Raw genomic sequence first — 12151 nt, forward strand, 5'->3', positions numbered from 1 at the left:
CTGTTTCTATGCCAGGGTGCCAGCTCAGCTCTCTACCCATTTAAAAAGCTTTATTTCAGTTTCACACAAAACCATTGATCTCCCCCTTTCAGAAATTCCAACGGCACAAAAACCGGGCAGGGAAGGAACACTGAAAATGTTCATTTTGCGAACACCCCGAGCCCAAAAGCACCAAACACTCAGTTTCTGCTGCTGTGTTTGGGCACACACACACACAAAACACACAGAGGCAGCTACAGCTCAAACTTCTCCCACAAAAAGCACCCAAAAAGGCACAGAGCTGCTCAATTCCAAAGCCAGCCCTGCTGAGAACCAGGCTGCTCTTGGAAAACACAGGGAAAACGTGCTCAGGAGCAGAACACTGCAAACAGGGTTAAAATGTAACACTTAAGAAAGATTTTAATTTTTCCCTAGAAAGTGTTTTCTTGCTGGATTCAGGAACAGTAATTGAAAACACTGGAAAGCGGACTGTGGGGGGTTTTTGGTAAAGGGAAGGAATTTCTCAATTCAAAACCAGATAAAAATCACCAGACAATCAACAAATATGTTCGCTATCTTGACTGCACTAAAAACTTGGATGCGAAACTCCCGATAAATGAGTGAGACATGGCTCAGACCGTGCATCACAGTGTAGGAATACACTGAAAAAATTTGTTTGCCCTCAAGTTAGTGACAGACAAGATTTCTATGATTAATTATTAAAAATAGCTGTATTCTTTTTCAGACTTCTAGACAAATTTTACAAGATTACTGCTGGCTTATTTGAAAGCCAAGCTGGTGCAATTTCGCTTCAACTAAATAGCTTGTAAACACTGGATTTATTACCCAATGATGGATTTATTATGCAGTGACGACTTTCTCTAAATTAATGAAAATATGTGAATAATGCACAAATTGAAGAGATCAAGAGGGCCATGTGCTTTAAAGAGCAGCCCAGTGTTACTCCAACAAGAGGCTCAATGCTTTCCTACCCTTGCCAATCAGCCTGCTTAAAAATAATCTTTCCCAGTGAATTTCAGCTGTTGTCTTCTCAAATGCAGCTTTTCTCTGAAGTCAAAACTCTCTGAACCAGTCCTTCTTTTTAGAAAGAAAATCCAATTTTAAAATCCAAACAAACTTCTTACAGTTTCAGCTATTACTTTATTTTACTGTTTCAAAACCGAACAGCACAGGGAAGCTCCCCGTTTCCTATTCACTTGATTTTCCCAAGCACTACAAAGAGGAAAACATCTTTTTTAGGAAGTTTGCTTTAATGCCAAGCGTAAACCAAGAGATTGTTTTCGAAGTCATGGTTTTTCAGGTGCAATCTTTTCCTGTGCTGTCGCACACCCCAGCCACAAACAGGGCTGTGCCACCTGGAAGGGGCACACCTCGAACAGAACGCAGCCTGCCCGAGGACTGCTCCGGAGCAACCTGGCAGATGATTATCCACGTAACACACATCTAAAAAAGGAATTATTTCACAAAGACAAAGCTCGTCCAAGAGTGAAGCTCATTTTGCATTACTGACCACACACAACTGAATGGAAGAGCAACTTGAATTAACCACACTGAGATACCAAGAAAATAACCCAAACGCTGGCTGGAGCGGTGAAATGAACTTGGCCTGCCTGTTTCCTTACACAAAAATTGGGTTTCAAATACAAAATAGTAATTAGGGTGATGTACCGGTGATACAGAGGCGAACACAATCTCCGCCAGCAGACACGCAGCGTATCAATTTCCATGCAACTATTATTTTTCCATAGCTAGGCAGTCACATCACGCAACAACACTAAAGGAACAAAAAACCCAACTGATTCAAAAACCCGCAACAACTCAGCACTACCCCAGCAGGATGCAATTCGGTGCCTGTGCAGTGCTGACTAAAGCCCGCTCCGTACTGACAGGGATCGGCGCAGACAACAAAGTGCCTTTATGTGCACGCTGGCTGCGATGGGGCCGAACCTGGATGCTCCAGCGGCGGAGAGGAGCTCGGCTCTCCCTTCCCTTCCACCAACAACTCTTCCTTCGCTCCCCTTTATCCCGATCTTCCCCGGTCTCACTTGAGCAGCTGATGAGCACTGTCTGCTGGCACCGTGACATTTGGGGACAGCACCGGGTTATCCGAGGTGCTCTGCCCGAGGAGCCCCCTCGGTTCCTCCTGCACAGAGCCGGAGCTGCTGACACGCAGCTCCCTTCCTCGCACTTGGGCCGTTTTCCCTTACAAATCCCCTTGTTACCAAGCGCAGCTTAATCCTTTTCACCGCGAAATGAAACAAGTCAGCAACCCCTGGGCTTAGAGGAAAAGAAACCCAACAAACCACACAGAAAAAAAATGACCCAAAGAGTATTTTTCCCTCACCAAGGAATGCGCTGCCGTTCGAGGGGATGAATGACTAAAATATTTCCTGTCCAGACAGCGCAGCCTGACTCACTGCTGGCACGGCCCGGCCCGGCCCCGCCGCGGCACTTGCACCGGCCCCGCACCTGCCCGCGGAGCCGGCGCGGCCCCGCCGCCCTGGCCCGTCCCGGGCTGCCCGGGCCCGGCGGCCGCTCCCTCCCGCCGCAGGAGCCGCAGCGAGCCCCGCGCCGTGGTTACCTGCTGTCCGGGGACTCCGCGGGGCGGCCGGCCCGCGGCTCATGGCGGTGCGGGAGGAACGGGCGTGTGCGGCAACTCCGATCCAGCGCGGCTCTCAGCGTCCCGCGGCCAAACCCCAACTAATCCTCCGCGGGGAACCGACTCGGCGGGCCGGCCGCGCGGGCCGCCGGGCGGGCATCCTTCCCGGGCCGCCGACCCCTTCCCCGCTCCCGCAAGATGGTTCCCGGCAGGAGCGAGCGGAGCGCGGCGTGCAGGGAGCGCGGCGGGCGCGGAGCGGGCGCTACAGAAGCGGCAGCAGGACAAAGAAAACCATGTGCGGCGGCGGCGGCCGGGGACAGCGACGGCACCTCCGGGTGCGGGGCGGTGCGGGGCGGTGCGGCCGCGGCGCCTCCTCCCTCCCTCCGCGGCTCCAGCGCCGGCGGCTGCGCGTCCCTTCCTTCGGGCGGCTTTTTGGGTTCTCTTCCGCTGTTTGCCGGGGCGTTTGGGGGGCTGATTGTTTTTGTTTTGATTAAAAAGTCATGCCCGTCCTCTCCCGAGCCAAAGCGGGCTCCCGCCGGGCGCCGTCCCTCCCGTCGCTGCCGCGCTCAGGTGAATTCCATGGGGGAGAGGCAGCGGCCCGGCCCCGGCTCCTCCGGCCCCGCCGAAACAGCCTCGCAAGCCTGTAATCCCCGCGGGGCGGCCGCTCCGCTCCGCTCCGCTCCGCCCGGCCCGGCTGCAAGCGCCGGCCGGACCCCTCTCCCGCCCGGCTCCGCTCCGCACTGCGCGGCGCTCCCGGAGCCGCCGCCGCCGCCCGCCGGCTCCGCCCTCCGCCGGCCCCGCCCCGCGCTCCGCCGGGGTCCCCGCGGCGGGGGCGGCCCGGCCGGGCGGGGGAGGCTCCGCGGGAGCCGCGCTCCCTCCGCCAGCGGCCGGCCCCGAGCAGCCTGCGGAGCCGCGCGGAGCCTTCGGCGGCGGCTCCTCCGCGCGGGGCGAGGCAACCGCGGAGCCGGACAGTTCTCCCTGCCCCGGGATGGCGGCACACGCACACGAGCATCGGTCGCGATAGCTACACGAACATCGCTCTCTAGAGCTCCGCGGGATGAAAACACGGTCGAAAACATCGTGTTGCATTTAGCAATTTTTTTGTTTAACGGAAATTTAATTTTCTTTTTTTTTTTTTCTTTAAAGCGGGAAAAGCCAGTGTGCCCAGCTGCAGGCAGGGTGGCCTGCTGGGGACCCCGGCTGCTCGCTGAGCTTTGCCTTCTCTCTGAGCCCCCCGTGCAGAGACTCGCCTGACTACTTCCAGCACTGAACATTATTGTCAACGGGCAGTGGATTTCCCGCTCGCTGCAGGTTTTCCTTAAGTGCAGCACACCATTAGTAATGGCCACCGCGAAAATAAACGCACAGATACGTGATGATACAAATGATTATTCACTGAAGCACAGCACTCGGAGCCAAATGATGTTTCCTGGGAAGATGAGAGGCAGTTATGCACATTGGCACAGTAGCTGCATACGGTGAGATGTTTCCTGGGAAAGAGATAGGTGCTAAGAGGGGATTTACGGGCTTGCAAGACCATGCCCAGGGAGTGTTTTCAAGATTTCAAACCTGGAAATGGGTTTCAATCCCATACCAGGCTAGGAGTGCTAATGGAATTAAACTCCCGTGGGTTCCACTTGAATTTGAGCTAAATCCTCAGAAACAAGGTTGACAAGTCCTATTCACTCCAACTCCTGTGGCAGAACTGAGCCTGGAGGAGGTGATTCTCCTAAGGAAAAGATGGGAACTACCTATACCAGCCAGAAAACGAGTGCAGAGCAAGAGCTGTGTGTGCCTGCTCAGCCTCACCTGAGCCAGGATTATAGTTATGTGCCCGAAATCCAACAGCAGCTTGGAAAGATTCATGTATGTCCTGGCTCAGCTCCAAGCTCAGCTCGGGCCGTGGGGTGATGAGGGACTGCCCTTCTCCTGGCCCCAGGGCACCCAGGAGGCTCTGAGCTCTCCCCAGCAGTGACAGGGTGCAGGGGCTGCAGCGGCTCTGGTGGCCCTGAGCAAATCCCACAGCGTGTGAGGGGAAGGGCAATCAGAATCTGACTGTCCACACCAGTGCCAGGAAAGGGGAATCAGAATCTGACTGTCCACACCAGTGCCAGGGAAGGGGAATCAGGATCTGACTGTCCACACCAGTGCCAGCAAGGGGAATCAGGATCTGACTGTCCACACCAGTGCCAGGAAAGGGGAATCAGGATCTGACTGTCCACACCAGTGCCAGGAAAGGGGAATCAGGATCTGACTGTCCACACCAGTGCCAGGGAAGGGGAATCAGGAAAGGGGAATCAGGATCTGACTGTCCACACCAGTGCCAGGAAAGGGGAATCAGGAAAAGGGAATCAGGATCTGACTGTCCACACCAGTGCCAGGGAAGGGGAATCAGAATCTGACTGTCCACACCAGTGCCAGCAAGGGGGAATCAGGATCTGACTGTCCACACCAGTGCCAGCAAGGGGGAATCAGGATCTGACTGTCCACACCAGTGCCAGGAAAGGGGAATCAGGATCTGACTGTCCACACCAGTGCCAGGAAAGGGGAATCAGGAAAGGGGAATCAGGATCTGACTGTCCACACCAGTGCCAGCAAGGGGGAATCAGGATCTGACTGTCCACACCAGTGCCAGGAAAGGGGAATCAGGAAAGGGGAATCAGGATCTGACTGTTTACACCAGTGCCAGCAAGGGGAATCAGGATCTGACTGTCCACACAAGCACCAGTGCCATAATTAAGAAAGAACACCTACCAGTTACCCGTGTAGAACTACAGGATTTTATGGAAATATTTCCCCTTCGTTCCTCATTCCATCACCATATGATCCATTTAAGGATCCATTTAAGTTTTCCCCTTCAGTGGCCTCTCCAGGATTCTTATCCGAGGTTCAGTCCCACTGACTGTGGTGGTTTCTGCTGGGACAGTGGGTGGGAAGATGTACAAAAAGCAATAATGCCTCACAGGAGATGAGCACACCCAGCACAGCTCCAGAGTCAGAGCATGGCCACAGACACCACAGTGCTTTCGTGCCACGGCTGATCCAGGGTGGGAATGCTTTGGTGAAACTGGGACAAATGGTCTCCACTGGAAAATTAAAGAATTGTGGCCAAACTCAGATCCTGGTATGGCAATGGAAATGAGTTCTCCAGGACTGTCCAGCTGAGTAGGTCATCCCCACATTTCCATACCGTAACTGAGCATGGATTTTGGCTGTTAAACTTTCACAGGTTTTTGCATGTAATAAATATGTATTTGCATCTAATAAATATATACTGCAAAGATAATCCTGTGCTATCAGAGAGGTGGTTTTCATCTCCTCTTAGAAACAAAACAGAAATGGCTTCAGGTCTGGTCTCTGGAATCAAGAGTGGGCAGCGGCCAAAAGCCATTGCAGCCCATTGGCCATGGATGTTGCTTGAGTGCAGATTCCACTCCCCACCAAAATTAAATTGATAAAGGCATTAAGCTGGCAGAGTGCTCTCTGTACAATCAGCACCTGGGGACTCCATGGACCGAGCTGAGGCTGTACCTGAACGAGCAATTAAATGCACAGAACCAAGGTATGGCAGCTCATGTAGTCTATGAGCACCTTGGTCAAGACTTTCCACATCCTGACATGGTAAGAACATATCTAATTAAAGCCCAGGTTCCTCACAAGACTTTAATTTGATACATTTAGCGTGGATTAAATAACAGGCTTGTCTGTACTGGATTTTTCCAATGTTAACCACATGCCACACCTGAAATCTCAGCATACACAGAATCAGAAATGCATTTACCTGCTCATCTCCCTGGGGCTGTGAGGGTTTATTGGCAGGGCTCTTGGCCTCATTATGTTCATTATTTGCACCTTAGAGATAAATTGAGGACCTCTGTTTTCCTGCTACAAAATTACACGTGGACAAAATACATTGTGCAACTCTGAATGAGAAATTTGGAGTTCACAAATTTACTCAAAGCCAAATTAAATCAATGGGACCTCACCTCAATTCTGAATGAGAAATTTGGAGTTCAGAAATTCACTCAAAGCCAAATTAAATCAAAGGGACCCCTCCTCCCCGCAGTGATTTGAATGCCTTTGGATCAAGCTTCCCCCCCTCCTGACAATACTTTCCTGTGCCTTAGGTTATGCCTGGATAGGTTTTTTAAACCTTCTGTCTCTTATCTATGTGGGACCTTGCCAGAATTTTTTTTCATCTGTCTGTGGTCTCTGTCAGCGTCGACATTTGTTTCTGCCACAACAACAGCCAAATGAAGTGCATTGAACTTGGATCAAAAGTAATTTCAAGATCTTTCACTCTCTGGAAGAGGTTTTCAGATCCAAGTATTTTATTAAAATGACCTAAAGCTGCCCAGACAGCAGGCAGGGAAGCAGACATTCGTTTCCAAGTCATAGAGTAATTCCAAAGAAGAATTATCCATCTCTGGCACAAGAAGCAAACGAATATTGAAATTACAGCAGATTATATTGGATTAAATTATTTATGTCAAAACTCACCTCACCTGGAAGGTTCTGCAGCTTTTTTCCTGGCAACATGAAAAGTGGATATTCCAATTCTTTGGTATTCTGTCAAAGCCTGGAAACGTTTATGTTTCCATTAAGTTGCTAACCTTCCCAGAAGACACCATGGTATCTGACTTTGGAGCGTGATTACGGTGCCTTATAAAGCCCTCCATAATGCTTTGAAAACATACAAGATTTTGCCTATTACTGGATAAGAGATGCAGGATCCTTTCCCCAAGAAAAGAATTTATGGAGCTGTCAGCAGAGTTTTATGGCTGTGAACAGCAAGCCACGGCATGATGTCCCACTCAGAAGGTGCTTGAACTCCAGCAGTGTGAGAGCTGCAGGAGGAGGACCTGTTCTCCTCAATAACAGCAACATCACCGCTGGTGTGGCTGTGAAAAGGTCATGAGAGATGCCAGGAAAAGGAACTGGTGGTGAGAGCAGGTTCTGCTGGATCTGGGGGGTGTCTGGGAGCAGCCAGGGTGAGCACCAACACATCACATGACAGTGATGCTCCTTCAGTGTCCCCTCCAGCAGGGACAGGGCACTGGGGAGAGGGGGACACAATCAGCAAATGTCCCCTTCCAAGGGAACAGAGCTCTGCATGTAGAACATCCTGATTTTTACCCATCCTGGGTAAATCCCCGTGTAAGTAATGCTTTTCATTTGACAAAGCAGAAAACTTCTGCAGGAACATATTAATGACAGTGCAACTTTTTTATTATTTTTATTTTTCTGCAGCATTTGCAAAACTAAACCCCTTTGTAATCCTTTCTTTTATGCAGAACAGATTGCAGTTTTAAGCAGAGGCCCATAAACTGCAGGTTCAAAGAAACCTGAAACTGAATTAGCATAAAAGCTGGAATTCTCATTTAGAGGAACAGCAAGGCAACCGCTCTGCAGGCAGTTTTATGATTAGGGTTTCAAATGGAAACAAAGATAAAAACTGGGGCTCAGGGAACAATAGGGCTGCTCTCTCTTCCCTATCCTTACAGCTTGGCCCTATAAAATACTAAGTGGTCTCCACTGCTTCCGAGGACAGAATTTAGCCCAGATTTGCACACCTGGGGAGGGTGGATAATTTTCTGAACCCAGGCACTGAACCAAAGACAAATCCTAACTGCCCTACGCGTGGGAAGCCATTTCTCCCCCAGGCTTCTCCAAACAATGTGCAATCCTTCAGATGAACACCACAGCCATCTTTCCTTCCCTTCAACCACCACGAGGAGTGAGAATCCTGGCTGTAACTTTTCCATCAGAAATGCCTGCATTTTATCTCTTCCTCTAAAACCCTTCCTGGGGTTTGAATTCTGAGTTACTAAAGAGACCAGGGAGCATGGGTTGGCTGGATGTAGCTCCTGGAGACCTCTCTGGGCTCTGAGCTGCTATCCACCCTGCAGTCTAACCAGGAACATAAGATCCTATCTCTGGGTAAGAGGATAAAATATAAATTCTTCCCCATCCACCAGCACTTCTGTTGTGCACTTCATAAATGCACCACTTTCAAGCTGTGGCCATTATCCTCCCCTAATTTCTGCCTGCTAGCACGTTCTGCAACTGAAGAAGTATTTAAAATTAATTTGTCTGTCAATATCTGGGTACTGAATCACCTAATAAGAGAAATATTTTTCATTCTCTTCTTCTCAGTCAGAAGAAAAGACTTTCTTATCACCAAATAAAGCATCCATTATTGCGTGCTGTAATCCCATTCTGTCGTCCAGGTCATTTTTAGTCCAGAAAATGCTGATTCAGCACCATAAACCAATCAAGTAATTTCTTTCATTTTCTAACATTCAAGCAAAATAATGAAAATCACATCTCATTTGATGAGAAGAATATACGACAGAAATCTCCTCTTCCAAGGATAATTTTCAAAGAGGTGTGCCAAGGCAAGAAATACTGTTGCAAAAACATAGCTAATGTAGGGGCTCTTCTGCTGAACAGATAAATTCCATTTTTGACTGTCAGCTCATATTTAGAAAGTAGACTATGAACAATAAATCTGTACCTTTAGCCAGCTTCTAAACCATGCAAAGACATTAACTTGGCAAAAGAATGACCATTACTTTGATGAATGAAACATTCACCTAAAATATTCATGTACAAGATGATAATATCCAATTGATAACCAAAAAACACCCACCCCACTGCAGATTTAAATAACTGAGATGCATATGAGAGAAACCGAATCACATACATAAGAGGAGTTATTATGGCACTGTTAGGAGAACCAACAAATGAAAAAAAAAACGGCTTGATAAATATTTTCCATAACAAAACACAATTGGTTTCAGTGGGATACAGCTCTGTTTCTCATTAGTTATCCTTCACTTGTCAGACAAGTTCCATATTTCACCGAAACCCGCTGAGTATTCTTTCTAGTTTGCTGGGGAAAGTGGCTATACATTTAGCACGTTCCCTTTATGCTGTGTGTTTTCACAGGTCTTTCTTTAAAACACACTGTACATGCTTTTGCTTCTTTCCCCCAGGATAGTGGGTTTCGACATCCAAGAGGAGTTTAAAAGCAGGTAACAAGTCATCACTTTTGAAGCTGCAGAGCAGCTGAAGAGGTGCAATAGCCCCAGCAGCCATTATCAGTGCCTGCCAGGGTGCCACGCTATCAAGTTATATGATAAAGCACTCAGCTGACACCAGAAAAATAATCATTCTCTCTCTCCTGCACCACCCCCTTTTTCACAAGGAGGCTTTTTACACTCATTAAATGCAACCTTATCTCTGAAAGACTGCAATCCTCAGCAAATGACAAGTGTGCCTAATCTCATTTTCTGACAAGCGATTCTGACAGCACCTTCCTTTTGATTTCTAAGACACGTAGCTAGACATATATTAATCTGTCAGTCATCGCCCCTAGGAAGGATGGTAAAAAAGGAGAGACAGAGATGAACATTTGTGAATGTGAAGGGAACAAGGCAAGAAAGGACTAAGGGTCCTTTTCTGGCTATTTTAAGCAACTCAGCTGTGTTTCTCCACTCCTCCCACCCAAACATGGGACCCGAGTCACTCCCGTGCAGCACAGCCCTCAGCCTCCCTGTCTGCAGAGGTTGCTAATATGCATTTTATTCCAGGTATGAGTGTGGCCCAGCAGCTGTGGACCAGCAGCCAGCTGTGGGTGTATTTTCAGGCTTCCCCTGGTGTTGAAGGCAGTTGGGCTCTCATTTCATTTCTCTGCGCCTCAACTTTCAGCATTGCATAAAACCCAAGTGTTATTGTCACCATGGCACATATTTTAGTTATAGACATGGGACTTCCCAATGCTGGTACTATAAAATGGTAAGCCTTCATTCCAAATTTCCAGTTTATGAAGTGTTCTGCAATAACACATTTTTTGCAGTAAGAAATGCTTTGTCATTGCAATGAAGCCCTGCCTGGCTCTGGTTGCTGGCCTGGCTGGCACATGTTGGCAGGTACAGGCAAAGACAGGTGGGATAAAAGCATCAAGACTGAAGGCATCAAATTGGTGTCAGATCTTAACAACTTTGTAGACATGCTCAGAGTGCTGTCAAATGAAAGCATTTTGTTCAACCTCACAGCCTGGTAAGGTGTAAACTGGAGAGGCTGAACAACACCAACTCCAGGTGCACTTGGAGACCAGGAAAAGGTAGGATTTCCAAGAACTCCTGGATAGAATAGGAGAAGATACATTCCAAACCTGATGGCATTATGGAGCCCTGACAGTGAGTGTGAATTGGGGCAGATTGATGGGGATTTGCCATTCAGTGTGCAAAATCCAGAGCCTTTGTGCAGGATGTAGGATGTGCTAAGGGGACGCTTTACTGGAAGAGGGTAGATTTAGACAGGAAATTAGGAAGAAATTCTTCCCTGTGAAGGTGGTGAGGGGCTGAATGGATGGCCCAGAGCAGCTGGGGCTGCCCCTGGATCCCTGGCAGTGCCCAAGGCCAGGCTGGACAGGGCTGGGAGCAGCCTGGGACAGTGGGAGGTGTCCCTGCCATGGCAGGGGTGGCCCTGGATGGGCTTCAAGGTCCCTTCCCACCCAAACCATTCTGGGATCTCTGATTCACATTGGTGAGCACAGGGCTGTGAGATGGAAGGAGGCAGACCTACAGCTAGGTATGAAAGTGCAAATAAATGAGATTCAACAAATGGGACCCAAAGGAAGAAAGAGATTAAGTGAGGTGGGAGGCAGTGTTCTTTATCTCACACAGACCTATTAGTTCTGCTCCTCATAAACCTGCCTTCTCCCTCTTAGCATGTGAGTCATATTCATATTTCTACCCACCAAATGCTAAATTAGAGTAAATTATACAGATTTACCATCTAACATTTGCTCTCTGACCTGCCTGCACTTGCAGAGAGCCTCCCCAGCTGGCAGCACATCCTGCCTGGGGACATCCCAATGCCACAGCTCCAGCCTGGTCCAGATGGGATCCCTCAGCTGAGAGCTCCTCTCCACCTCCCTTCCCTTCCTCTGTGTTATATTAACAGGAGAAACTTTATTGTTCATAATGGGATAAGAAAAAAAAAAAAGGAAAAATAAATGAAAGCAAAGTACAAAGGGGCTCCAATGCAATGCTTTAAAGCAATGCCATTTTCATAGTAATATAGTCATTAAGTACTTGTTTGATGGTGCAAAAAAGTAGGCCAAGATCTTTGCTAATACATTTAATTAATCAATACCTGCACTAGAAGATGGGAACAATTAAAGTTTTTCTCCTCACTCAGACAAAGCAGCAGAAAGCTTGTGATCTACTTAAGGAGCTCGTCACTCAATGGGAAGATGAAAAGACTTCTTTAGTTTTACTTAAGAGCTGAAATCATGTTAATACTCGAGTGTTTAGGATCTGGCTCTCAAAAAGGCAGTAAATGAGCAGTGGCAGGAAAGCTGCCTGCTGTCACCGAGTCCCCAGCCTCGTGTTTCCACCCTGATGTCATCATAACGGGGAAAATCACAAATATATGCTGGAGTTCATTGAGCCTGAAATTAACACCAGGGATATTTCCTTGCAGAACACTTTGATAGCTGGGGCTGCTAGAAACACCCATCTACTGCTGATGGGCCTTAGA

The 12151-nt window shown here is 48.6% G+C and overlaps 1 protein-coding gene across 2 annotated transcripts in view; it reads right to left on the reverse strand.

Annotated features, from left to right (window-relative positions):
* The window catches only part of AUTS2 (activator of transcription and developmental regulator AUTS2), an 805862-nt gene that overhangs the window by 71862 nt on the left and 721849 nt on the right, over positions 1–12151 (reverse strand). The window lies entirely within an intron of this gene.

The sequence above is a fragment of the Molothrus aeneus genome, chromosome 20 (genome assembly GCF_037042795.1).
Source record: "Molothrus aeneus isolate 106 chromosome 20, BPBGC_Maene_1.0, whole genome shotgun sequence".
Taxonomy (NCBI): Eukaryota; Metazoa; Chordata; class Aves; order Passeriformes; family Icteridae; genus Molothrus; species Molothrus aeneus.